This window comes from Thunnus maccoyii, chromosome 6 (genome assembly GCF_910596095.1).
Source record: "Thunnus maccoyii chromosome 6, fThuMac1.1, whole genome shotgun sequence".
Taxonomy (NCBI): Eukaryota; Metazoa; Chordata; class Actinopteri; order Scombriformes; family Scombridae; genus Thunnus; species Thunnus maccoyii.
In genome coordinates, this window is record NC_056538.1 from 13,839,750 (window position 1) to 13,865,239 (window position 25,490).

Genomic DNA, 25,490 nt, shown 5'->3' on the forward strand with positions numbered 1-25,490 from the left:
TCAAACGGCTGCTCATACTAGAGGATCCTCATCACGGTCCTGACAGCATCTCATACAACCCCAATCCCCTCTGTACACTGTAATATCTCCCAGCAGGCACACTGACACATACCAGCCTGTCCCCACAAGAAAAATGACAATATAGGTCAAAAACGACCCATAGTTACGTTTATGCCATCTAGCGGTTGTAGTCATTATGACCCGGGGAAGTGACGCAGTTCAGATGACGTCAGTATAAGGTGACTTTGCCTTATTAGGAGGAAGCGGGTTTGGTGGATATCTAGATAGTGAGATGACAAAAAGTGGACTTAACTGCAGGAGACCAATGTTCACCTCCCTTGGTAAACCATGACAATCATGCGGTTTACTGTTGCCATGACCACAAAGGTTGCGTAAATTTAAGGAAGTATAAACCACGGTTGAAGTGATCATTTTTAACCCAAACCATGATCTTTCCCTGACCCTAACCAAGTGGTTTTTATACATAAACCTAACCAGACCTTAACCACAGTGTTGTCTCATCATAAAACATAATCATTTTTTAACAGTGATTTGTAACAGTTTTAGAAAGCGGAATATTTTACACTTCTATGGGTCATTCTTTAGTGCAGGTACAATCGACCTATGTGATCGTTTCATTATGAGGATGTGTTACACATACTCAACGAAAAACATGTAAACATATGCTGGCCCATGTGTGAAAAGTCACACTCATGCCGCCTGTCCCTCTGTACAGTAGTTGAGTGTATGATGGATGGTCCTGTGAGAGACCATTTCACGTCTGAATGAAACCTGTCTTCTTTCTCCTCCCCCATTACTAGAATACTGTGATCACATTCAGACGAGATATTGGGTTAAAAATCGCACAAACCTCACAGGATAGGTGACAGATGACATTAATAAAAATCCTTGCACCATGGAGATTTTGGTCAAATTCAATGACGTATTTGTTTGCTTGGGCAGTGCGGGTTTATAGATTAACAGATACATAATCAGAAAATCGATACCAGAGTCAGAGCCTCAGCTAATCACTGATCCAAACTAAATTCAGTAAGAAATTTATCATAAAAAATCAATACCGCTGTCAAGAAATTAGTGTCTGTGTTCCTGTAGCTCCTTTGGTGTGTGTGTGTGTGTGTGTGTGTGTGTGTGTGTGTGTGTGTGTGTGTGTGTGTGTGTGATAAATTGTCCATTTGCATGAACAGATGGCCAGTTTTGTTAAAAGGCTGGATTTCTGTTACGAGTTGGCTGTGGTCAGCACTGCTACCAAGCAGGAAAAACAGAAACATGCCCACAGAAAAATAGCATCAAATTGTCACACAGAAATGTCAGAGACAGGTTTAAAGTAATTTAGAAACTATGTTTCCATTCACCAGAGGTTTGTGTTAATTTAATGCCACTTTTACGGGCCACAGGGTCACTAGTGGGACCATACATGTGTGTTTGGAGGCTGAAACTGAAACAGAGGTTATTATGAGGAAATGTTAAAATTTGCTTTCTTTATTAAGCATAATTCAAAATTCTGTAAGTTTGGTGTGAGCTTTTTCTTTTGAAAGAAACCACAACACATTTGTGCTGTATGTTGGCTCTCTTCTTGTAGCAGCAACAGTCCCTCCAGGCATCAATTTTTTAGTATCTGAATTGTTTATCTCAGTTTGTTTACCGTTTTTCTATCACTGGCTGCTTGAACGCACACAGATAATCACAGATTGTGTCTGCAGAGTTGCACAGTAGAATGGATTTGTTTTTGTTAGGTAGTCCGCAAAATGAACCACGGGGGGACTCTAGCAGCCAAATCAAAATGTCCTCTGCTTAAAAGAGGAGTGGGACATCACTTAGAGCAAATAATATGTCAGTTTTCTTTTCTTTAAATGGGGTGAGTTCAAGGAGAATGAGTGCTGGGAAAACAAACCGCTGTCAGTGGTGGTAAATAAAAAGCTGACCTATCTGCATGTTACCAAAACTACTGATTCAAAGTCAATACTGTGTATTTTCAATCAAGTCTTCTTCAGCCTCCCACTTTGTGCCCTATGTGTGAATTCACATTATAAATATATATTTTATTGAATGACTGTACTGTACAGTATATTAAAGTTGGGTAAAGTGAGTTTTGGTAAGCTTAATCTCGTGTTTATTGGTGTTGTTCCTTGTTTTTCCTCGTACTACAGGAAAGATATATTATTACATGATATTAAAGATGCTCAATATACCCTCCACAAAGCAGCACATACACACTGGCACTGTAATCACCCATCAGCCACAGCAGAAAAGTCTTTTCTTCTTCCATTTTCTCCCTTATTTGCCTTGATACCCTTGAAACTAAAACTAATCTAAAACTAACTAAAACTAAAACATGTGATCTTTTTAAATGTGACATGTTTTAATTATTTTTAACCAATCATTTTTAATTTATTAGTTGATTTGGCAGTGAAGATGCTCATTTGTCAGCAGACAAACCATAACTCTCAATGAGTTAGCCTACAGGGCTAAAATCCGCTGTCCTTGTAAACAAGGCATCCTAAAAATAAAACATGACTTATGAAATTAATACATGATGCATTTGCACAAGATAGTACACAAGCATATATTTGCACAGCACTTTAGTCATTGTAGACTATCAGAGGGCAAGTTATGGTGCATATATTTAATGTGTAATATGTAAATATATGTAAATACTGACATCATAAGTGAATCAGTGGCCATCTGGATCAGAGCATTTTAGCAGTTGCTGAAGACAGACAGCAGGCAGGCATTGACGTTTTATTGAGCCGCCTGGCGAGCTACGCACAAGCGAATAAGCTGGTGATCATCACAGAGTTGAGTCCTGGGGAAAGGTGGTCTTCAGTAGCTTTGTCAGAAGGGTACTGCCAAGTCCATGGTGACCTTCATCACACACACCACCAACAACCCTCACAGTCCTCATCTTTTACAAATGCAGAGGCAGGTCATGGTGCTTTGTCCTTAACATAACCACTGATCCAAACTTCTTATTTACACCACGAGAATGGACAGGAAATGATCTGAGCAGTGGCCTTGGTACAGGTCCCGTAAAGTCTATAAATAAACGCTTGTGAATGGAGGCTGGTACATTTGTGTTCATTGATGGTGACACTTTCTGCCAGGAGTGTGAATAATTTAATACCCCACATCCCCCCTCCTGTCTAGGCTTGTGTGTTAGAGTGTGTGTGTGTGTGTGTGTGTGTGTGTGTGTGTGTGTGTGTGTGTGTGTACGTGAGGGGAGAGAAAGGGCTAAAGATAAGTAACCAGAAAGACGGGCCATAGAGAAATCAAATGAGAGCATCAGCGAGTGACGGTGACACTCGGATACAAAAACAGTGAGAGACAAAGCGGGACAGAGATGAAAAGAGTCCTCTGTTGTTGTGCTCTGTTGTCATTATCCTCCATTGTTGAGAACAATAAGAGAGTGCTGCAGCAGTGAGCAGAAATTGGCCAGAGAGGGTGGACCAGTGATGTAGATGCCATTGTTTCCTAACTATTATTAACTCATTGTTCCCAAGATCTGCAAGGGCCATTATATCAGCCTGTACAGTAGCATGTTATTGGCCTGCTCAGTAATTTCTCCACTCTATAATTGTGCCTGGGTGTTCATTAAACTACTTGCATGTTAGTGCTTCCTGTGAAGATTAGAGCAACAACTAGTTATTGAGAAGGAGACAGAGAGAGATAAAGAAAGAAAGTGGAGGAAGGCAGGGAATATATTTGTGAATCTGTGGGAATGACTGAAAGTAGGTTACATATTTCCTGCCTTCAGTCTTCATCACTGTGTGTTGATTAAAGTTCAAAATCAGTCAAATTGGATGTTTGTGGGTCACAGGCAAAAACACTGAGCTCTGTCATCAGTGGGTTAGCATTAACGCATATTAGCAATGTTAATGTACAAACTGTTATACATGTTTAAAATGAATACATAGCATATAATAATTAGAAATGCATTTGACCATCACTACATGATGTTGTCAGTTTAGTGATTAACATATTACTCATTAAAAAGTTATTACTTTACTAATTACTCAACAGTAAGTAGTTATATTTCTGTAGTTACTCAGGACAGCTCCACCAAAGGTGCCTTTAAACAAATTCAAAGCCTCCACACCTACAAGTCACATCTTCTAACACACATGGAAATGGAAAACGAGACATTGTGGTTTAACAAGCTGCTAGCTTAGCACAAGTGGGTAAAAGCACCAGCACTTCAGAAGTCCTCACCTCACAGTAAAGACTCACGGGGATTCACAAATCCTCTTTCTAAAGATAACCAGGTGATTCTGAATGTGGGTTTACCAACGGCTAACGTTAGCAAGCCAGTTAAAAGGACACGTCATGCATTTGGAGTTACCGGGCCGCAGCATAGAGATTAAGCGCCTCCCTACACCTCCAGCTCCTGCACCAGAAGGCAGAGATAACGAAACCTCCACCAAACAGCAAACAAGATGACTCTCAAAATGTCAAAGTCACAAAGCGTTACTGTTTTTAGTAATTACTGCATTTCAAATTGTAATCCATTACACTCCACTCAAAAAGAATCACATTTCTATAATGCATTACTAACGGTAAGTATCGGCCCTTAAGTCTGATGTGTGTAGAGTTTAAGATCAGATAACAAGTGTGTGACCCTAAATTCTTACAGATTAACTCTCTGCAGTCACTCTGGCTGTGGATTACAACCAGGTTACATTTCTTGCAGTTAGGATATCTTTGATTGACACCAACACACAGAAAGAGAGATAATAGAGTCGAAGTCAGTTCTTATTTGATACCTAGAGCATTACTATATATTTAGTTTTCATCATTTGATTGGACTGCCCTGTTTGCACTACATAGTGTTCTCAAAAATCCCTGCAATGAAATACAAAAAGTCATATTCATAGTATGCACACAAAGTTTTGCTAAAAACAAATCCTACAATACTTTCCCTTTGCTCAACATGTAAACCTCTCAGTGGCAGTGATGACTCATACTGGAAGTGTCCAAAATCTCAGTTAATTACTTGCTATAAATTCAGTGCTTACCATGATCTGTAGGGAATAGTGAATAAGTGAACGAGGAAGTGAGACTCAGAGTTGAGGTCCACCGAACTCTTTACACTCTCAACTGTTCCTCGTACAACAAGCAGCAGGAGAGAGACTTTCTGTGTTCAGAGAGAACGCAAAGTGAATGTTCGCCTCACGTTACTCCAATGAGTTTGACTGCTGGATCATTTGTGTTAATTCGCCTTGAACAGCCAAAATACATTACTGTACATTAGCTGTAAACTAGCTAACAACAGATGAACCGACTGTGTCTGTGGGCGTTTGCCTCTGTGTTTGTGTTCAGTTTGGCCTCTGACTGAACTCAGAACTCACCAGGAACCAGTTCTTTCTGTTGTTTCCCTGCAGTCTCTCTCCTTTTCTTCTCTGAAGTACATTCATAAAGCCTGCGATACATGCAAATTTTCCGCTGAAGTTGAAACATTTTCAACTTGCACATACGTTAATGTGTGTCAATTCATGTCACCCCGGGCAGACACACATCTACTTGTGACTCACTGATTTTGTAAGTAATCACATGGCACAAAGAAATTGCTTTGCCTTCTGTCTGAATACACCATAATACTAACTAAATTAGACATAATGGACTAATACAGCAATAATGACTTAATCCTGCAACTAACTGAAATACAATGTGGAATTATTCCTACTAGGAGGTGTATAAAGTACAACACTTTATTTGTAGAGTTTAACTATACAACATAAAAGCAACTGAAGTAAACCAAGAAACAGCAGCTACAGTCACTAAGGTTACAAATAAACTGCAGCCTTCAGCTCAGTATGGTTGGTTATTTTTTTAAATCAGTTAAACAGACATTTTACCTTTCAATGACAGTGGGGAATTCATACTCCTTCCACCAGCTTTTTGACATCCAAAGATTAAGAGACACAAGCATGAACTGTGACAGCACAAATACCAGAGCTGGAGCTACGCATCGACAGTGATGGCTTCACTGACAGACACATTAACTTGCTCAACCCCTGAGATTAAGCACTTCGCTTTATCTAAAAACAAGAAGTGTTTAAAAGCTCACAAGTCCACAAGTGAAAGTGAAGTATCAACACAGGAGAGTAAGTAAAGTAACTCAACACAACACAGATACGTCAGCGAATGATACAGCGTCATACAAACCTGCGCAAATGGTTAATTAATCATGCCCGTTATTCTTTATTCATATTTAAACCATGGCCACTGAAAATCCTAGATTCTGATTGGCAGGAAGGTTAGGAGTAAAGACAGCAAAGGAGACTTAAATAAAGAGCTTGGAGGTAATGTTACAAACATCAAAAAAGATCAATAGCTGTCATTTCAAAAGTGTTTGATTTTAGTGTGTATCTGGACATCCAAATCAAATTAGCGTTATAAGCAGAATAATTTCCTCCAAGTTTGTTATCTCCATGATTGTAAAGGTTTTGTGAAGGCAAAGGTTCTTAGCCCCTGCATGATCCATTGTCATGAAACAGACAACCTGTCGGATATTTTCCCTTAAAAAAATGATACTAACAGTTACGTCAGAGCAGGTGCTTCAGACATACATTATTTGTAAACAGGAAGTTAACATGATTTTGGCAAGGCAAAAAACAACCTATTGTTACATTTACACCATCTAACGGCTGTAGTATTACACTCCAGAGTGACCCATAGGGGTGTAATATGCCGCTTTCCAAAATCATTACAAATTACTGTTAAAAATAATTAAATTTTATGGTGTGACAACGCTGTGGTTAAGATCTGGTTAGATTTAGGCACAAAAACCACTGGGTTAGAGTTAGGGAGAGATCATGGCTTGGGTTAAAATGATCACTTGAAACATGATTTATACCTCCTTAAAGTTACGCAAACTTTGTTGTCATGGCAACAGCAAACAAAACAAAAAAAGCCCTGACTTGCGGTTGGAAACATGACACTCATTGGATACGGGAAGCGAACAGTTGTTTCCTGCAGCAAAGTCCCTTTTTTGCCATCTAACCATCCACCCATCCTGCCTCCATCTAATAAGGCAAAATCATCTTATCAAGTCACCCACGTCATAATTCATACGGCCACTAGAAGACATAAACATAACTATGGGTCAATTTGCCGGCCTGAATTTTAGACCTATACTGTCGTTTTTCTTGTGAGGATGGGCTGCTACCACAGTATGTATAAACGTATCCACAACTCATGTGTAAAATCTCCCAAATTTCAATAGTATTTACCAAAAGATAAAATATACTTTTGAGTATTTAGAGAGTGGTGCTACTTTAAATGTGTCCTTGGTTTGATGTGGGTGAACTTTAGCCAGAGTTTATTCATCTCTCATAATCATCAATTTTAAACTGAGCCACTGCATTAATGATAACATTAAAGTCACAGAAATAAGCCATGGTTTCCTTCAATATTTAATTAATGTGACACTATGGGACATGCAGTATCTTGTTTAGCATTCTGCCACAACAAAATATATTTCCTCATACAGTTTAGGTTTTTTTTTCATTCCAAGAAAACATTGAATGCAATTATCTGTTGCTCACACGAATATTAGCATCAATGAACAAAGAAAAAGTTAAATTAAGTCGCTTTTTTGTATGAATGGCATTATCAATGAGAGGAGTAGTTTTTCTATATCAAACTACCTTTTGGTAGAAAGTCTATAAGTGTGTATTGCACATTTCAGATATGTGTCATTCGCCCAAGAGTACGTGCTTTATTCAATTTTCCTCTGTGGTGTCAGATTTCATGTGTGTGTGTGTAAGTGTGAGTGTGAATGTGACTGTGTGTGTGTGTGTGTGTGTGTGTGTGTGTGTGTGTGTGTGTGTGTGTGTTTCAGCGCTTATGTTTTGCTAAAGCAGCAGTGAGGTAGCAAATTAAGCAATCCCCACTTGGGTAAAGATCACAGGAACAATATTGGCAATCTGCAGTGAACAAGCTGAACCTTTGGCCTTTGGAGCTTCAATTAAAGGAAGTATTTTCCCCACTTTCATTTTAAAGTGTTCTTGATGTGTTGTGGGTGGCAGAGTGAGTTGAGTAAAGGCCATTCACAGTCTTTTTTCTTTTTCCTTCTTGAGAAATGATTTACTCTTACTCCTTTCTTTCTTCTCTCTCCAATGACTCAGTGAATCTAATTCATCCAACATTTTCCACATACTGTGTTTCAAATGAGGAGAGTCAAATGGTTTGTTATATAATACTACACATTGTTCTCTTGTTACTATAATTTGTTTTGATGTCCTGTAGACTACTCTTTCTGAATCCCTCTGTGAAGCTCCCATATTAAATTCATTGTATTGAATTTATTGATTTTAGAGACGAACACCGGCAAAAGATAACTTTAAAATCCCCTCAAATTTTACAGCTAAAACTAATTTTAAAGTGAAAACACTAGCATAAAAAAGGAGACAGTGTCAGCGTCTCCTCTTCTGAAGCTGCAGGACGCCAGCTAAACCGCCTTACACTAATCCAGTTAGCGCTCCCATAATTCCTCTTTGTGCTAAACAGTTACAGCAGTCATCAGCCATACAGACATTCAATCTACTCCCCTCTCAGGTCATATGTCTACACTGCCAAGGTCCCTGCAAGGAAACAGCAGAGACGTACAGTATACATTGTCCAATTACACACGATATACTAACTGCATGTTGTATGAACTAATTGTCACTGTGTTTGTAATTAATTCAAAACATACATCAATGGACACCAATTGTGACACATTAGTGTGACAGAGTTTTAGAATACATTTTGAAATTTGTCACGTTCCAGCGTCAACACCAACATACCCAACCCCTGTTTAGAATTTGTTTGTAGTACAGAGTTTGGGCACAGCTCTTATGTAATCAAAATGTAAATTCTCATTGGCCTGCTGGGAGCTGTGAAGGGCACTGCAATAAGGTGTCATGTAACAAAAAGCATGTGTAAAAGATAATAATTGGGAAAAGGTCATAGAGTTATAAAAGTGGGAGTGTTTTAAATTCCCATTTCATTTTATTATTTAACATAGGAACATAGAAAGACTGGACTCCCCTGGATAATATTAAGTCTCTACAGGTTTATGTTATGAACACCAGTTTAATTATCTCAACTTTGTTTCTGAGAAATCAGTTTTGTCCATCAGTTTGTCATGGTCAGTTCAAAACACTACCATGGACATGAGTCTCAGCTGTTGTTGCTATGGGGAAGAAGTCAGTCAGAGACATGATTCAAAACACTTTGTTGTTGAATTTGTGATTGTTAATTATATTTAGAATCCAAAACTGAATTGATTTAAGCTGTAAATGATCTTGTCAGTTTTCTCAACATTGTAATCTTAAGCTTCCACACACAAGTAGCAGCACACAACATGGTGATTGGATGTTTTTTGCTGAAAGGCACTTTGGTAGTCATAGTTTTTATGTACACAAGCTTGCACCCTGCGGTTTTATCATAAAAACCAGATATGTTCTAATGCAGTTGTTGATCTTTTGTACTGAAGATCCAACCAGGAGAATTTCATGCCAATCCGAGTGGTAGAAGTGCTCTGATTGTGAGTCACGTATCATTGTCTGTGGGGAAAATGAATGGGACTTTTACTTCTGCAACCGGGGGCATCTGAAATATCTCCTCCCACTGTGAAATGCTTATTTTTCCAGCACTTGGCCTTTATCTGCGTTTTTACGGGATGAGTCAAAGCACAGCCGATATAACATAAAAAAGCAGAGTTGTCATCAATTTTCTAAAAGAGGACAAGTCACAGGAGGAGGTGCAGCCTCTTCAAGATGCTGTACCTCCAAGACAGAATTTTAAAGTAGAAGCTGATAAGCGAATAACCTACAAATAAAATCAATGTACACAACCAGTGCTGCATGTATAAAAGCACCTTGATGAAAAACTGACCCCTCCAGGAAATATGTTGGACAAAATGCTATCTAATGTTGACATCCTGCATTCTGTGGCTTAAAGGCCTTTACACACCGGGGACGTGACGTATCAACAACCCAAAAATGCGAAATAATCGTCTGCGAATATATGTGAGGACAGAGGAATTTAATTCATCAAACGGGACGTCCTCGTTCACCCTGCTCAGTGTTGACAGTTGAATTAATTAACACTAAGATTTCTTTAACACGTTGTCCTTGAGTTGATTGTCTTTATAATTTTTGTGTCCTTTGTCATACAGTACAGGGTGATGAGAAACACAAACAATTAACAGGTCCATCATTGACATTAGGAGTTCTGGCGTGACATCCATCCATTCTGCACAATATGATTAGTTGATGCCTTTATTCTGAGCAAAAGCTCAGAAAAAAATTTCATTGTGTAATATTTGCGTTCTGTGTGAAAGTACTCATGACAAAAACGACAGTGTTCTTGATGTGTTGTGGGTGGCAGAGTGAGTTGAGTAATATATTGACATGCAAATTAATCGCACACACAAAAAAAGCCCCTCATGTGTAAAGGCCTAAAGTCTGTCTATAATGTGACTGATGAAATTGTTTCTCTTAGGCATGATGGAAAATGTCTGATCATGCATTTTGGGTGCTATGAGTACCAGTGCCACAAAGCCTTTTGATGGCTGCCACGTGAGCAGCCACATTTATCAGTTAGAAAGAGGGATGAGAGAGAGAGAGAGAGAGAGCGTGACCGACAGCTGCTCGCCTGTCTGACAAGCTCTGAGTCAGCAAACTTCACTTGGCACTCAGCTACGCGTAGCAATTCCAAAACTGTTACAGCATTACAAGCTTATCAGAAGGAGCCAAAATATCATGTCTGATGAACTGAAAATTCATCGAGGGGCAGCGCTGTGTTGAACCTGTGCTGCTTTTGGATGCTTGTAGACCTGCAACAAACTAAGCAGCCATGTAGAACCATGAGGTTTAGTGTAACATATGCCAACACAGCACTCCTGTCATACAACAGGGATGTGAATGAATCCAAGCTGAACAGAAGTGTGCTTGCCTGAATATTTCAAATTAATTGGGGTGCGAGGAGCCACTATTGCAAGAGGAAACAAGTAATTGCAACATTGTTCACAAAAACCTTTGATACACAAAAACACACAGGAATATAAAAAGCTATGTGCTACCCACCCACCATCCACACAATTGCTGACATCAACAGAGGAGGTACATCAAATAGCAACAGGTATTATCACAAGATGGCCAAAAGCACTCACCACACTCATGAGGGTCGATCACATCGCCTTTGCAGAGAGGGCTTAGCCTGTTCTCCCTCTCTCTCTTTCTTTGTAAATGGTACTTTTTAAAAAAAATCAGTCTTTGCTCTCCTGCTGCTTCTATCGCTACAACCTCTCACTGAGGCTCAGGGTAGAGGGTATTTGGCTTGTGTGTCTGTGTATGTGTTTGTGTGTATGTCTTAGTGTGCCTAATCCCTGCTGAGTAGAGTGGGTGCTAGGCAGCAAATGCTCACTGGAGAGTTAGACACACAGAACAGAGGTTACAAGGGGATTTGTTACGCGGCGGTGCCCTTAGGCCTTGCAAGGGTCCTCGTTGTTAGATTTATAGAATTATAAAGACCTATCAAGCATTACAGAATCATTTGTAAGTGTAAGCCTTCTATAAAGCACCGATAATTTATAATGACAGTATCACACAATTTCAGAGGAAAGTATTTGCCCACGCTTGTCCTCATACATTGAACACATCATTCTGTGCTGAGACTGAGCAGAGTGGGTGGTGAGGGCTGACTGTCAGTCATTTTAAGCTAAATGCAGTCTAGACAAGTAGCTATTCATCTTAATGTTACTATGTAAGCAATACTCCCAGCTCGACCAGCACATAGGCTGATTGATGGTCAGCCTATGTGCTGGTCCATTTTAACCTTGGACTGTATATAGAGATGGACATTGTGAGGTGTGATGTCATCCATTGGTTTGCATTGGGGCTGGTTGGAACCCCCGAGCTGCTGCTAATGGTCAGGGCCATAATTAACATTTGGAGCCAGGACCTTCCAAACAAGGAGTGGAAGTGTTGCCTTTCACAGTCTGGAAACATGCACCGCTACCTTGGACAGAAGCTAAAGCTAGCTCACTGGGAACACTGTGCACTGCACACTTGGGCTAAGATTAGCTTCATAGGCTAAATTGTGCTAACAGAGCAGGGTCTTGTTAGTTTACCTCATTAACCACAAACACAGTACAACTGCATGTTTGGAGAAAAATCACTGTTCATTCTTCAAACAGAATTTGAAAGTTCAAGACAGCAGGAATCCTGTAGGTGGGGAGATCAGCACACATGGCAGATATCAAAGCTACTATAAGTCTTAAAATTTTATTAACAGAGCAATAATTTCCAAAATGACCATCAGCTCACTTATTAGGGGGCTCAAATTTAGCAATTGGAACCAGGATGACTCATTGAGTTGTGACTGTGATTGACTTTGTATTTCTAGAGAGAAGTTGATGCTTTTTGAATGGGAGTCAGTTGGAACCGGGGATTTTTTGGAGAAAGCACACTTACACTTCAAGGTATTTCTGCATTGGCTTCAGCCTCCAGCATTAGTAGTTGCCACTTGAATTTAACCCCCCATGTCAAGTCAGAGGACTCACATGCATCCATGCGAACTGGCAAACTGTACTCACAAAAAATGAAGCTGTCAATTCTAAAATCATGTCACTGTTTTCACTATAGAAACAAGTAAAGCCATTCCTGCAACTAATCTACTTACTGCCCATTCTTATTCTGTATGCTTGGTATGCTCCAAAAAGTCAGTCTTGGCAAAATATGTCTGAATTTGATTCTTTCTGCTACACTTCATAGTAACACAGAAGCAGTGTATTCAGCTTTGGCAAAGCGATGACTTCATGGAATAATTAGAGCACGTGGATGTATGTACAGTAGAGTAGTCCATCCCTGTACTCAGGCACACGTTATGGTAATGAAGCTGATAGAGCTAATTGGATGTGTTTGTATTTTTTCCAAACAATGACTCTGCTGACAACGGTCCAGCTTTAATCAGCCACAAACACGTGTGTAAATGACATCAACACACGGGATGTAAACAATAGTTTATTCCTTTGTCCTGCTCTCCAGGTCAAGCCATTCCTAATGAATGCTCAGTTTCTCTCACATACACTAATACACATGCACCATGAAGTTAAGTCTAAGTAGATTAGAGGGCCGTATGATGAGCTCTTAACAGGACTAGTCCTCGACACAGAGGCCAGCGGAGCACAACAACAAGCCCGAATCTTGACAAGATGCCAAACTCTACTCTGCTTTTAGGGATAGTGATAACCTGAAGAGGACAGAGGGTGGCTTGTGACCAGTAGGTGGAATGAACAAACACTGGTCTCTGCTCTCCTACAACAGCCATCAATGTGTCCTTGAAGAGGGTATTTGACCTCCAAATGCTTCACCGTGTTGGACAGCAAAATGCAGCAACACTGGGGCTGTATTATATTAAATGCTGCAGAAAAGATGCATTTACATAAAGATTACTTCCTTTAATTAGATAAACATGGCAAAGAATATCACAGCAACATATATCCCTCACAGGTCCAAACCGTCAAAACTAGAATAATAAAAATAAGATAGAATATAAAAATAAAATAGAATAATCTCGATTGTTTTCCTTTTTTTTGTATTTTTCAGATGTTTGTTTATTTTCCCTCTGTAGGTGGACGTGTAGACCTGAGACGTGCTGTGATATTATCAATCATATTTCCCAAGAGAGTGAAGCCAAGAACTATTTCAGCCTTTGTTTAACCAAGACTGTTGACTGAGGTCAAATTCGTATCAACAGCAACAGAGAATAGCAGCATTTGCTGAGAGTGAAGGACGGTTAAAAACACACATATACACACACACACACACACACACACACACACACACACACAAATACCCAGGGGCTATACTACTACTATCACATATGCTTGGCCTGTGAGCAGCTGGGTTATCTGGGTGTCAGAGGATCTCAGTTGCAGCCTTTTTTCACCATTGCAATCAAAAACAAAGCTTCTTGTTCAATTTCCCCCTTAATCTCAATGTTTCCATTCTAGAGCTGCACAAAAATTGATTGCACCAGAATGAAAATCAGCAACTGCTAATGCTAATCACAGGGTCAATCAAGCAGAATGGGCTTTACTTCGAGGTAATGGGGCATCTTCAAAGTGACCAAAAGTAAAATAAATAAATAAATAGAGAATTTAAATGATTTGTTCTGTAAGTTCTGCTTAGAGTCTACCATAAAGCTATGCAGATATTAATCCTTCATATAGATTTAATCACATGTGCACACACATACACACACACACAAATGCAGTTTCCTTGGCTGTTTAAATTGGAATACGGCATCCAGCCATCAGGGATGAATACATTTTTGGAGAGCACAAAGTGTAAACACTCTACATTGTCTCTGTATTGAAAAAAACTAAAGATGTAAGTTCTTTTTGCTGTAAACATATATAAAAAATCCTCCTTTCATGGATGAGTCAGAAGATGTGCAAGGAGTCTTTTCCAGCTGGCTTCTTTGCTGCTTAGGAGACACAACAACATGTTTTCTGTGTCTCAGTTCCGAGGCTAAATTCCCTGGCGTCTTCTGAAACTCACACACCGATGTGGACAGATTAATTGGGTTTAAGTGCACCTTGTTGACCCCGCATGCACTTGTGTCTTGTCTGACCAGAGAGACTGCTCTCGCCACCTCTTGACCAACAATTAACGCATCGTCTGAGCAGGTGTCTTGCTGCCCTGACTGGTCTCTGAGACCAGTCAAGACTAGTTTGAATGGTGCCAGGAATTCAATGAAAAGGAGTGATGTTGTTCAGATGTAGAGAACCATGAAACCATGACAGCACACAGGTGATTCACATCTTTACTGCTAGTGGCCTGAAAATATACTGTACATTTATTGTGCAATAATGCAAAGATTCAATTATAATATATCTAATAATAAAACCTTAGCCTTTTTTAAAAAAAAAATAACTCTTGAGAACATCAAATAATGAATGCTATATTTACCTCAAATAAACATTCACATTGGGGCTGCAACTAAAAACCATTCCACAGTTATGTTAAGGTGTGGGTCTACTGTTTACTGTTAATTGTGATTTCATTGTTTGACATGGCCATTCATAGATTGAGTATACAGCTACTAGAAGATTTGGCATTTGATATTTGGCCTGTGCTGCCAACCAAATCTCACAAAACAAGTCTGTTGCAGTCATGCTGGTCAGGTAAACACACTGTAGCAAAACAAATGGTGCATCTGGGAGACGCTCATCAACTCATGAAGTCAAACCTTTCAAGGTTTATCACCAGGAGCTCTAAAATGGTAAAGAAAGCATTAATAAAGCACTGGGACAAATTCCTTGACTACAGTACATGCCATGTCATGTCCGTGGGCCTACAGTGGATTGTGGGATAGCGGGCGCTGTTAAAGATACACTGGTTGTGTCTTCCAGTATCAGGCCAAAGGAGAGTGCATTTCTCTAATTGTTGATCCATTATGGCACTTTGAGACAAAACTTTAAATGACCCCAATCCCTATAATCATTTCATTACAACAAACGTGTTTTTTCTACAAGAATACTTGATGAATAAAGGAAATTAGTTCACTGGCTTGGCTAATGTGTGGGCATTGTATCGCTATTTGGCTGTAAAATTCTGCTTAAAGGCATAGCTTTCCATTTTCATACAGATTATCTTCACAGCTGGGCCCATGTAACTGCACACCATTTCTCAAAAGTCCTGTCCTCACCATGAAAGTGCCAATCTGAACAAAACCCTGGTGACTCTGGATGGCGTGATGACTTATAACAACAGATTATCTTTCCAAAATCTGGCCTGATCTAAAACCATTTAGAGGTTTAGTCAGAAAGCTGTGTTTCTCAAAAATGAATATAGCTAAGGGCCCTCTTATCTGGCAATCCAAATGGGAGCATGTGTCAACACAAAGGACGCGTTGTTCTGTTATTTCCATTTTATTCAAGCTTTATCTAACCAGACAGGTCCATTAAGATTTTTTGATATGTAATTGATCCGTTCACACCGGAGACATTCAAGTTTAAAGAAGGGTTCTTTATCTCTTGTCTTGTCTATGAAATAAAAAGGACTTCTGTCAATACAGGAAAAGGAAACAGTTGAAAACAGCCACACTCAGACCAAAACACTCCTCGACCTCATCATCCACTTCATCTGCTGCAGCCCCCGCCTGCAGTCTCTTTCTGTTAAGAAAACCTATCAGACATCCGTCTTCTACTGCCCAGAGGGATAACACACACACATACACACACACACACACACACACAAACACACAGGAAGAAAGTTAGGGGAGTCACAATGGGGGAAATGAGGAGAGGAGACAGAGGGAGGGAAGGATGAGAGGGAGGAGAGAGACAATTGAATACTGGAGGAGGAGATGAAGAGCATCAGCACCACAACAAAGCAGCTGGGTGCGTACACACACACACACACACACAAACACACACACACGCACACACACACACACACACACACATACACACAAGGGAAGAAAGTTAGGGGAGTGACAATGGGGAAAATTAGGAGAGGAGAGAGAGAGGGATGGAAGGATGAGAGGGAGGAGAGAGACAATTGAATACTGGAGGAGGAGATGAAGAACATCAGCAACACAACAAAGCAGTTGGGTACACACACACACACACACACAATGTCAAGATTGCACAGTAAATTAGCTGAGGGAAGCAAATATAAACATAAATCATAAAAGCTTTTTTCAACTGATTTCATGCTGACTTTGGCAGCACATCAAATATTAGCAGTGTCCTAAATGATCATTTCTGATGCTATGGTTGCTGTGTACTTTTACTTTGATTATTCTGTTGTTAAAGATACCATTTCTTTGAGAGCTGCTCTTTTTTTAATCTGTTCAGCCAACCATGGTGTCTGCTATTGATTGTGCAAACTTCTGATCAAGTTTCAGTTTATTCCAAACAAACCTGTGCATCCCTGCTCTCCTCCTTATCGCAAGAGACATTAAAAACACAGCTTCTGACGCATGTAGGATTTCTAATAAAAACAAACTGGTATATGCACATAATAGAGCACAACAAATAAGACAAGAAATGACCTAAATGATTCTTCCCACACAAGTATTTAAAGGTCTCCTCTAGACATGTTTGCAGACATATGGAAATACTGTGCTTTGTATAATAATTTGTCTGACATGTATTTTAATTACTTCCTTAAAAAGTACTATTAATGGCTTCTACTCCTTCTCCCTCATTAAAATCCAAAATCTATGAATATGCAAATATGGAGGCATACTGAACCATAATTGGCTCCAAAATTGTCACAAATCATGCTCGTAAGTGTGCGCCTTAAACTTAGATTTAAGATGAGCACCGAGAAAGTTTCCTCCTTCAGCAGATGAATGTGAAAACAGACATCTAGTGTCAAACTCTGCACGTACATCATTCTGCACAGTGAAGCTCAAACATCCAACTGGTGTAGGAACAAGAAAAAGAGATTTTTGGCTGGAGGGGGACTTTAAATCACTTGAAATAGTTCAACCAGTAAAGGTTGAGTATGAGGAACCTGCACAACTTAATATAAGATGCTGTGTTTGAAATGAAAAGTCACCTATGGAAGATATCACACTAACTGTGCATTTTTCTATTACAGAGGCCACACACACACACACACTCATGAAGGGGACTTAGCTCTGGTGCCATGACTCCACTTGTCAGCAGCATGTTTCTTGTGAACGACTTTGATATCCTGCTATACTTCTTTTTAATTTACAGCATGTTTTTCTCTGAGCTATCAGCTTGCACATTCTGCACTGACTCTCCATAACTCAACACATTCCCACGCCACAACGATGACTGCTTAGCGGCCCATATTGTCTCAACCTCCACAACAACAGCCTCTGTCTCTAATTCACATTCAGCATCAGGAGATGAAAGCATCACACTGCAGCTGAAGCTAATTGGATAGATGAAGGGGATGGTGACTTGAAGGAGGTGCTTTTCCAATAGTGATCCATAGTTCCATAGTGATTTAAAAAAGGAAACTAGCATGTAGGTGAGAGTTATGAACGGTTTTGGAAATTGGGACAATTTTTACTGTATCAAGCATTTTCCCCCACATCAGAGCAGCCAGTAGTGCAACGACACGGACATGAACCCAGATCAGCTTGCCAACTGCCAACTGTGTGTGATGGAGCATCAAGCCAAGCCAGAAGCACTGCAGCCAGATTGAAACTGGGTCTCTCTTGTGGTGGGCAACTGCTTTTTCTTCATCGCCACCCAAACACCACTTTTTCTTTTTTTCCCTCTTTTTTGTGCATAGACACACTCAAACAGCACATGCACACTGGATTTTACTGTATGAAGGCACAGCCAAAATCCTAAATTGCGTCTATGTTGATTTGCTATTTTGTCAGATGACTCACCAAGAGAAGAACATGCAAAAAGTGCAAAAATCAGTCTTGATTGTAGGAAAACTGTGAAATTTTACCGTTTTGACAAAACAAGGTTCTCAGGATGTGGCCACGTTGAGGCAAGTGCAGGGAAAGAAGGAAATACAAACAAAAGGAAAGAGAGGCAAGAGCAGGGGAGAGGGAGTGTAAGACAGAGGAGGAGAAAGGAAGTGACTCACACGCAGCATCTTTGAAACTGTGGGGGAGACAGAAAGGTAAACAGACAAACAGAAAGTCTATGAAAGGAATCAGGGAGAAAGAGTGAATAACAAAGCGAAAGGTCATGGCTATAATTGGGGACATTCATCATGGGACAGTTTTAGGAGTAGGTGTTATGTGCCATCCATCCATTGAGCCACTGTCTCTCTGAGTGGCTGTTGATAAGCCGCTGCCTGGAGCCCGGCCAGCGACGGGCCTGTGCCCATTTACTGCTGCATAAAGCCTCAAAAGCTGTTTTCAAACACTTGATAGTTTATAACGGCATGGAAAATGTGTGCCGTGTTGGTATACAAAGTTCCAGTGGCCTACTGTTCACACTACCCAAGAGTATGAACAACATTGTATGGAGTTTGCATGCAACTTTGACCGAAATATTGATCAAATGATAAATACTGCCCCATAATTCTTTGAGAAACTAAAAGATCTAGTTTTCTTTTAATATCTGTTGAGCCTACATCAAAACACAGTGGCAGGTTAAGACCTCCTGTCTCATACACTAAACAGTGTCCTCACTCTTTTATCCCACAGGGGATACAACAGAACAACCAGAACTTTGTGAGGAAGTAAATTGGGATTTTAATTTATTTTACTTCTATTTTGTTGTTTGGGTTTTTTTGAAATATAGGTTTAAGTGTTTTTTTATTTATGGTTTACTTTATTTCCTGCATTTTCCAGCATTGGTTGATTAGGAGCACTGTAATTCAAGGATTTAAAGAGGATTCAAAGGGTTTATTGTCAAATGCAGAAATAAACAAGTTATCAATGCAATGACATTCTTTCACAATGTCTCTACATGGTGCCCATTACCCTGGTGTCAATTACTCTATTTGAAATATATACTAGAAACTATGTTTAATAAAGTATTTAAAAATATTTGTAGCAAATATACAGACACACACACACACACATTCATATCCACCAACCACTCACATACATTCATCCATACTGAGGTAGACGAGGTGATAACAGTTGTGCTCAGAACAGTATAAAAAGTATGTGCAAAATGGCAGGAGTGTGAAGAGGTGGTGCCGGGGGTGGGTGGGGTCTTTGATGGTGTTATGGGCCCTTGTGAGGACTCTCTGCCAGTAGATATCCTGCAGTGATGGGATGGGTTCCTGTGATGTGCCGGGCTGACTTGATCACTCTCTGCAGGCATATCCATGTTCTTATGGATGAATAAACTGAACCTTTGAACCTTTGAAAAAGGTAAATGTAATACAGAGAAAAAAGTGTAAAAAATATATATAGACTAATGTGTTCACACACAATTTAATTTAAATTATGTATAATGTCTGCACAGGAGCTGAAGGCCACAATAACAGGGATAAAAACTGAGAAAGGAGAACCCGCTGCTGGAGGTGGTACAGGGTCATGGATGGATCCAAACATATCACATCAATCCTCCATGCCTGAACGACTCCCTGGAGGATGCAGCAGAGAATTTGTCTCCACTGTAGTCACCTACAGTAAAATGGGAGCCGCTAAAGAGCACCAGCCAAAAGGAGTGTTGCACATGGGGTAGAGAGAGAGAAAGAGAGGAAGAGGAAAGCACATGAGAGAGAAAAGAAAAAGAGCAAAAAGGCATTAGAGAGAAACTGGAGAGAAAAAAGGAAGAGACAAGAAAGACTAGAGAGAGGAGAGAGGCAGGGGAGCGACAGGAGGGGAAAGAGAGGGGCGCAACACGATTGACAAAACATTTTACAGGCCTTTCTCTCTATAAAGTATAAACACATAATGTAGCGGTCACCTTTTGGATGCAGTTTTTATGTTTTCATGAACCCTAAGGAATCACTATGCTCCAACCGAATTCAGGTTGCTTCCAACAGTTTCTGTAACTTTCTGAAAGCAGCAACATGCCCATTTCACACATGATTGGCCAGGTGAGTGAAGGTAAAAAAAGTAGGAAAGATTTGAATTTCCTTTTCATGATTTCTTTTTTTAATTCCAAACATAACTACCAATGTCACATTTCAAATACTCAAATGAGTGCAACACTATGAATGCTTTGTCTGACAGTGTGCGTCGTTATCCTTGTATTTGAAGGATTATCACATCACGTTCTTTATACTCATGTTACCTTCATACCTGCTACTGCTATTTACATAGTTTAATCATAACGTGATGAGTTTTTATAATGTGCTGACCTTCCTTTTAACTCTAATATATTATTCACAAAATCAACACTTTGACTGCGAGAGAAGCTGCATCAGTCTCCTGAGAAGTGATCTCCTGCAAGTTCAAAAAGATCATGTGAGAGTCTGCAGATCATCCTGCATCCTGTGTACTTTACAGTATATTTGCATGACGTATTAGTACGTATAATGTACTAAACAGATGTAAAAGTCCAATTTTGCACAGGTACATGCTGACAAAAACCCACAAACCTGATTACTATCTCTGAATAAGTTACATCAAAGTACAAAAATAGAGAGCCAAAACACAGAAAATTCTCCTGGTTGCAGATGTACTTGCTTGCATGAGAAGACTTGCTCGCATAAAAAGCAAGAGTCAGTGCCAGCTGAGCATACGGTGGTGTTTGACCTTGGTGATGGCCCTGAGTGAGTTCATGCATGTCTAGTTGAGGCAGTGATGGTCACACCCTTGAGGAAAGTGATACAGTTATATGGTAAAGGCAGGGCTGCCAACACATTAGAAATGTACAATAGGTCCATTATAGAGACAAACATGAACAGTGAAGGCTTCCGTGCTATCTGTGCAACTAACCCCCCCAAAAATGTGAAATTTCTACAAAAAAAAGTATTTGTCCATTTTTCTAATTTTTCTTTGCCAGTTCGGTGTTCTGTAACCATTTTGAGTCGTCCTCTTAACCTTTCTGTCGGCTCTCTCTGCGGGATTGCAGTTCTACAGGCTTTTTCACAGCAAATGTACACTGGTCTCAGTAGAGCCAACCAATAAAGTTTTGTAACATGGGCTCAGACGAACCACTGGTGTGCACAGCAGGGAGGGCTGGACTGGTCCTGCTGTTTTTGTCCTTTTAGTTCCTTTTTATATTTAAAGCTACTATAAGGAACTTTTAACTGCTTATGAAACAGTCTCATGATGCCTCTTTATGACCTACATAAGCAAATGAGACCATGAGCCAGAAGATTGGCTCTGTTCAAAGGGCAATTATAAAGCATTAACGCAGTATTTTCTCTATATGCAGGCCTGGCAAGTCCCAACACTATGGTTCTCCTTGCCAATGCAAGTTAAAACACACTATTTATGTTTTACAGTTATATTGCAGCGGAAGTGTCAGTCACAGACAGAAGGATGTTCTTTAACCTTTTTGAAGAGTTTGAATTGGTCGGCAATGAGCATTTATAGAAAACGTGACATTTGCAACATTTTCATCGTCCCAGTAAAATCAGAGGAAATTGTTTTTTTTTCCACACTAAATGAGAAGCTTCTGAAAAACAAGACTAACTCTAAATGCACACTCCGAGCTGTGTGAGACTCTACTCAACATGCTCACAATGACTATGTGAATACACTCATATTGAGCAGGTATAATGTTTCACCCATTTAGCATGTTATCATGCCATCATTTGCTGATGAGCACTAAACAAAGTACAGTTGAGGTTGATTGGAACATCATTAGTCGCGCATGTATTAAATGCATTTATAAACAAAGGTATTGAACACATTACAATAGGGCTGCAACTAATGGTTATTTTTATTATTGATTAATCTGCCAATTATTTTGTCTATAAAATGTCAGAAAATAGGGAAAAAGGTCTGTTATAATTTCTCAGAGCTCATGGTGACATCCTCAAAAGTCTTGTTTCAGTTTGAAGATATTCAATTTATTATCATGTATGACACGGAAAAGCTTCAAATCACCACATTTAAGAAGCTGCAACCAACACATTTTTAGCATTTTGGCTTTAAAAAATTACTCAATGATTATTTGATTATCAAAATAGTCACAGATATCTGGACCAAAGTGGTGGACCATCCAGCCTACCAGTATTGCTATTCCTAGAGCTGAACGCAAACATGACTAATAGAAACCTCCACAGCAAAATTATAATGCTCCTCTTCTTCTGTACTTAAAAACAACGCTTGGTAACTTGGTGGAGGGTTTGAGAGACCAAATGCAAGCTGTTGATATCAAGACTGTGAATCTTCTCGTAATGCATGGATGATTTCATCACCGAGAGACTCCATGCCAGGCGGAGAGAGGAGGGATGAAGTGTCAATGCTGCTGTCCTGAATGATTCGCAGAGCATCCTTCAGTAAAATGGCTTGAATAGCACTTTTCAAGTTTAATGTTTATTTAATCAGGATGGTCTTTTGAGACCAAAATAACAGCAGAATTATGTCACATGAACAAACGTGACAAACAAACATTCATTCAAGGAAGAGTAAAGATAAGAGGGAAGCATAAAAGACTTTGGTGCAAAGAGAAAGAGAAACAGGGAAAACACCATTTCTCAACAAAAACTGTAACTTCAAAAATCAAATAAATTTGACATTTTTCTTCCCATCATGCTTCTGAATACCCTGAGCATTTTTGGTATTTTTGTATATTTTCAAACTATCACGCCAAAGATAAATATTTTATGTATTCTGCATTATGCAAATCCATTTCGACTGTAGCAGAGCAACAAACACAATGAAAAGTCTTTGCTGCTGGAGCTCTTTTGGGTCAAGCAGTAGAAATAAGAGTGAAAATTTCAAACCAGAACAAGGCCAGGGCTACTGGGACTCAGCACCACCTAAAGAGTGCACACTATAATTTGACTAAGCTAACTCCACTGTTGTTTACTTTACATTTCTTTCTTAGGAGAATATTAAAACTGTAAAGACAAATCAAAGAAGGATCTAGTGAGGCAAAATCCCAGTGTGAGGGACTTCAATCACCTTTTAAGATGGACTTAACTACAATGAGAGGACACACTTTCTCTCACACATACACACACAAAAACAGCCCAAAGTCATTTCTAGCTCCTTGAAACTAAATCCCCTTTTTAAAAATATTTAAATATTGTGGGTCAAGAGTTTTTCTGGCGTGAAGAGCAGAGCAGGTTTTGGAGTTTGGTTTGTACAGTGCAAAAAAATAATCCAGATTCCACACCTGTTTGTTGCTATAAATAAATAAATAAATACAGATTCATGCTTCATTATGTGTGTCTTTCCGTCTTTTGCTTTTAGGTAAAGCCACAGTAGGAATAAGGATATCTAAAAATGCATCTAAACCACAAAGCAAAGAGGAAACTTAAAAGAATTTTTCCACTCACCTAATTGATGCTGCAGATTTGTCCTGTTTGCCAGAAGTGGATGTTTGTAGATGGTGATTGGGCCTTTCTAGGGGGAAAAATAATATTACTAAGACTAACAAACTTATTCAGGACTGAATATATGAATATTTGTAGAGATTAAATTTGGCATCTAACACCAAGCTCCACACAACAGAGATTGGGGAATAATAAATACAGATGGACTTAGAGCCAAAAAAAGGACAACAAAGCTGTACAAAGATAAGTAAAATTTGTTGTATGTAGCAGCAGCATTGAACAATAATACAGTAATATTTCTCCGATGCTTAACTGTATATGAAGTGTGTGGGGAAAATGGGAAACTAGGCTGCAGTATGGGTGACAAAGCTAAGATATTCATTAACAGTGTGCATGTTAGTACAAGCAGCAGGTACTTACCTTGTTCAAGTGTAGAAGTGGTCCCCAACATCTGACAGATGAGTAAACCCTTTTGGGGAAAAACGTGCTAATAGAAAACTAGTCTTCCAGTTTAGAGGGGCTTTTGAAGATGATAGTTTATATGACAAAAAGGCAACCAACAGCCACTGAACAACAACAGCAGCAGCAGAAGTAGAGACATACTGCCACACAAACACAATTATTCTTTCACAAAGTTTCCCAAATCAACATAATCTAACTGTAGTAGAATAAAAGACAAGGCAGGGCACTAACAGTTTAAATGGCCTGCCTCACTACAAAGGGTGTGTTACAACAAGCCAGCAACTCTAATCATCTTCTTCTTCTTCTTCTTCTTGTGGGATTTTGGCTTTGTGGAGCTACTAGACGTATTACTGCCCTCCACAGGACAAAAATTTAACTGACATAATCACGCTTCATATTTTCCTATACAACCCTGAATCATGCAGCAACTGTAAAACTGATTTTGTGATCAGCTGGTGGTTCTAATTTTGGCCAGAGAAAGATTTAATAGAAAATGACAAGACTCCTAGGTCTGACAATCTCTCATAAAAAGTTTTACTTTCTGTATTATATTTTCTACATTCCAGGAAAACATGCTTGACTGTTTCAAAACATCTACCCTCACATAATCCAGTAGAGTGTTTTCCTTTACTGAGGATCCTGTACTGATTTAACCCGCAGCGTCCGAGCCTCAGTCTGCAAATTTTAACAGAATCTCTGAGGATGAAGAGAAGAATAGTGCCAGTCCTCCAAATTCTAAACAAACAGGTATCATCTCATTAATAACGTCAGGCCGAGATTTGGATTTACCCCCTCTTAAAGCCATCAGAACAACTGTTGAATCAGAACAAATGAGAACTTTCCACCACAAAGCCCAAATAATTGCTAATAGTTCTGCTGTGAAAACAGATTTTCCATTTGTGATACGCTGGTCAATCCTAAGACCAAGCTGAGCCACATACACCCCAAATCCTGCTTTTCCACTCTCTGGGTCCCTAGAGCCATTTGTGAAAATTTTCAAATAAGATCACATTACTCTATTTAGATAATGCTCCATTTCTTAATCTATCACACTGTTATAATTTTCTGTAAAAAAAAAAAAAAAAAAAAGTAAGAAAGGTACAGATAACCAGCTCGTATGTTTTGCTTTCCTGCTCCATTCTCAGT

General features: G+C 39.4%; 1 protein-coding gene across 3 annotated transcripts in view; it reads right to left on the reverse strand.

Moving 5' to 3' along the window:
• Positions 1-25,274, reverse strand: part of LOC121899094 (SPHK1 interactor, AKAP domain containing) — a 130,821-nt gene extending 105,547 nt beyond the window's left edge. For all 3 annotated transcript variants that reach the window (XM_042414680.1, XM_042414683.1, XM_042414678.1), the window contains exons 1-2: positions 24,303-25,274; positions 23,886-23,952 (exon numbers count right to left, since the gene is read on the reverse strand). The gene's annotated coding sequence lies outside the window, so the exon portion shown is untranslated. The remainder of the gene's footprint in view (positions 1-23,885; positions 23,953-24,302) is intronic.
• Between the last annotated feature and the right edge of the window lie 216 nt (positions 25,275-25,490).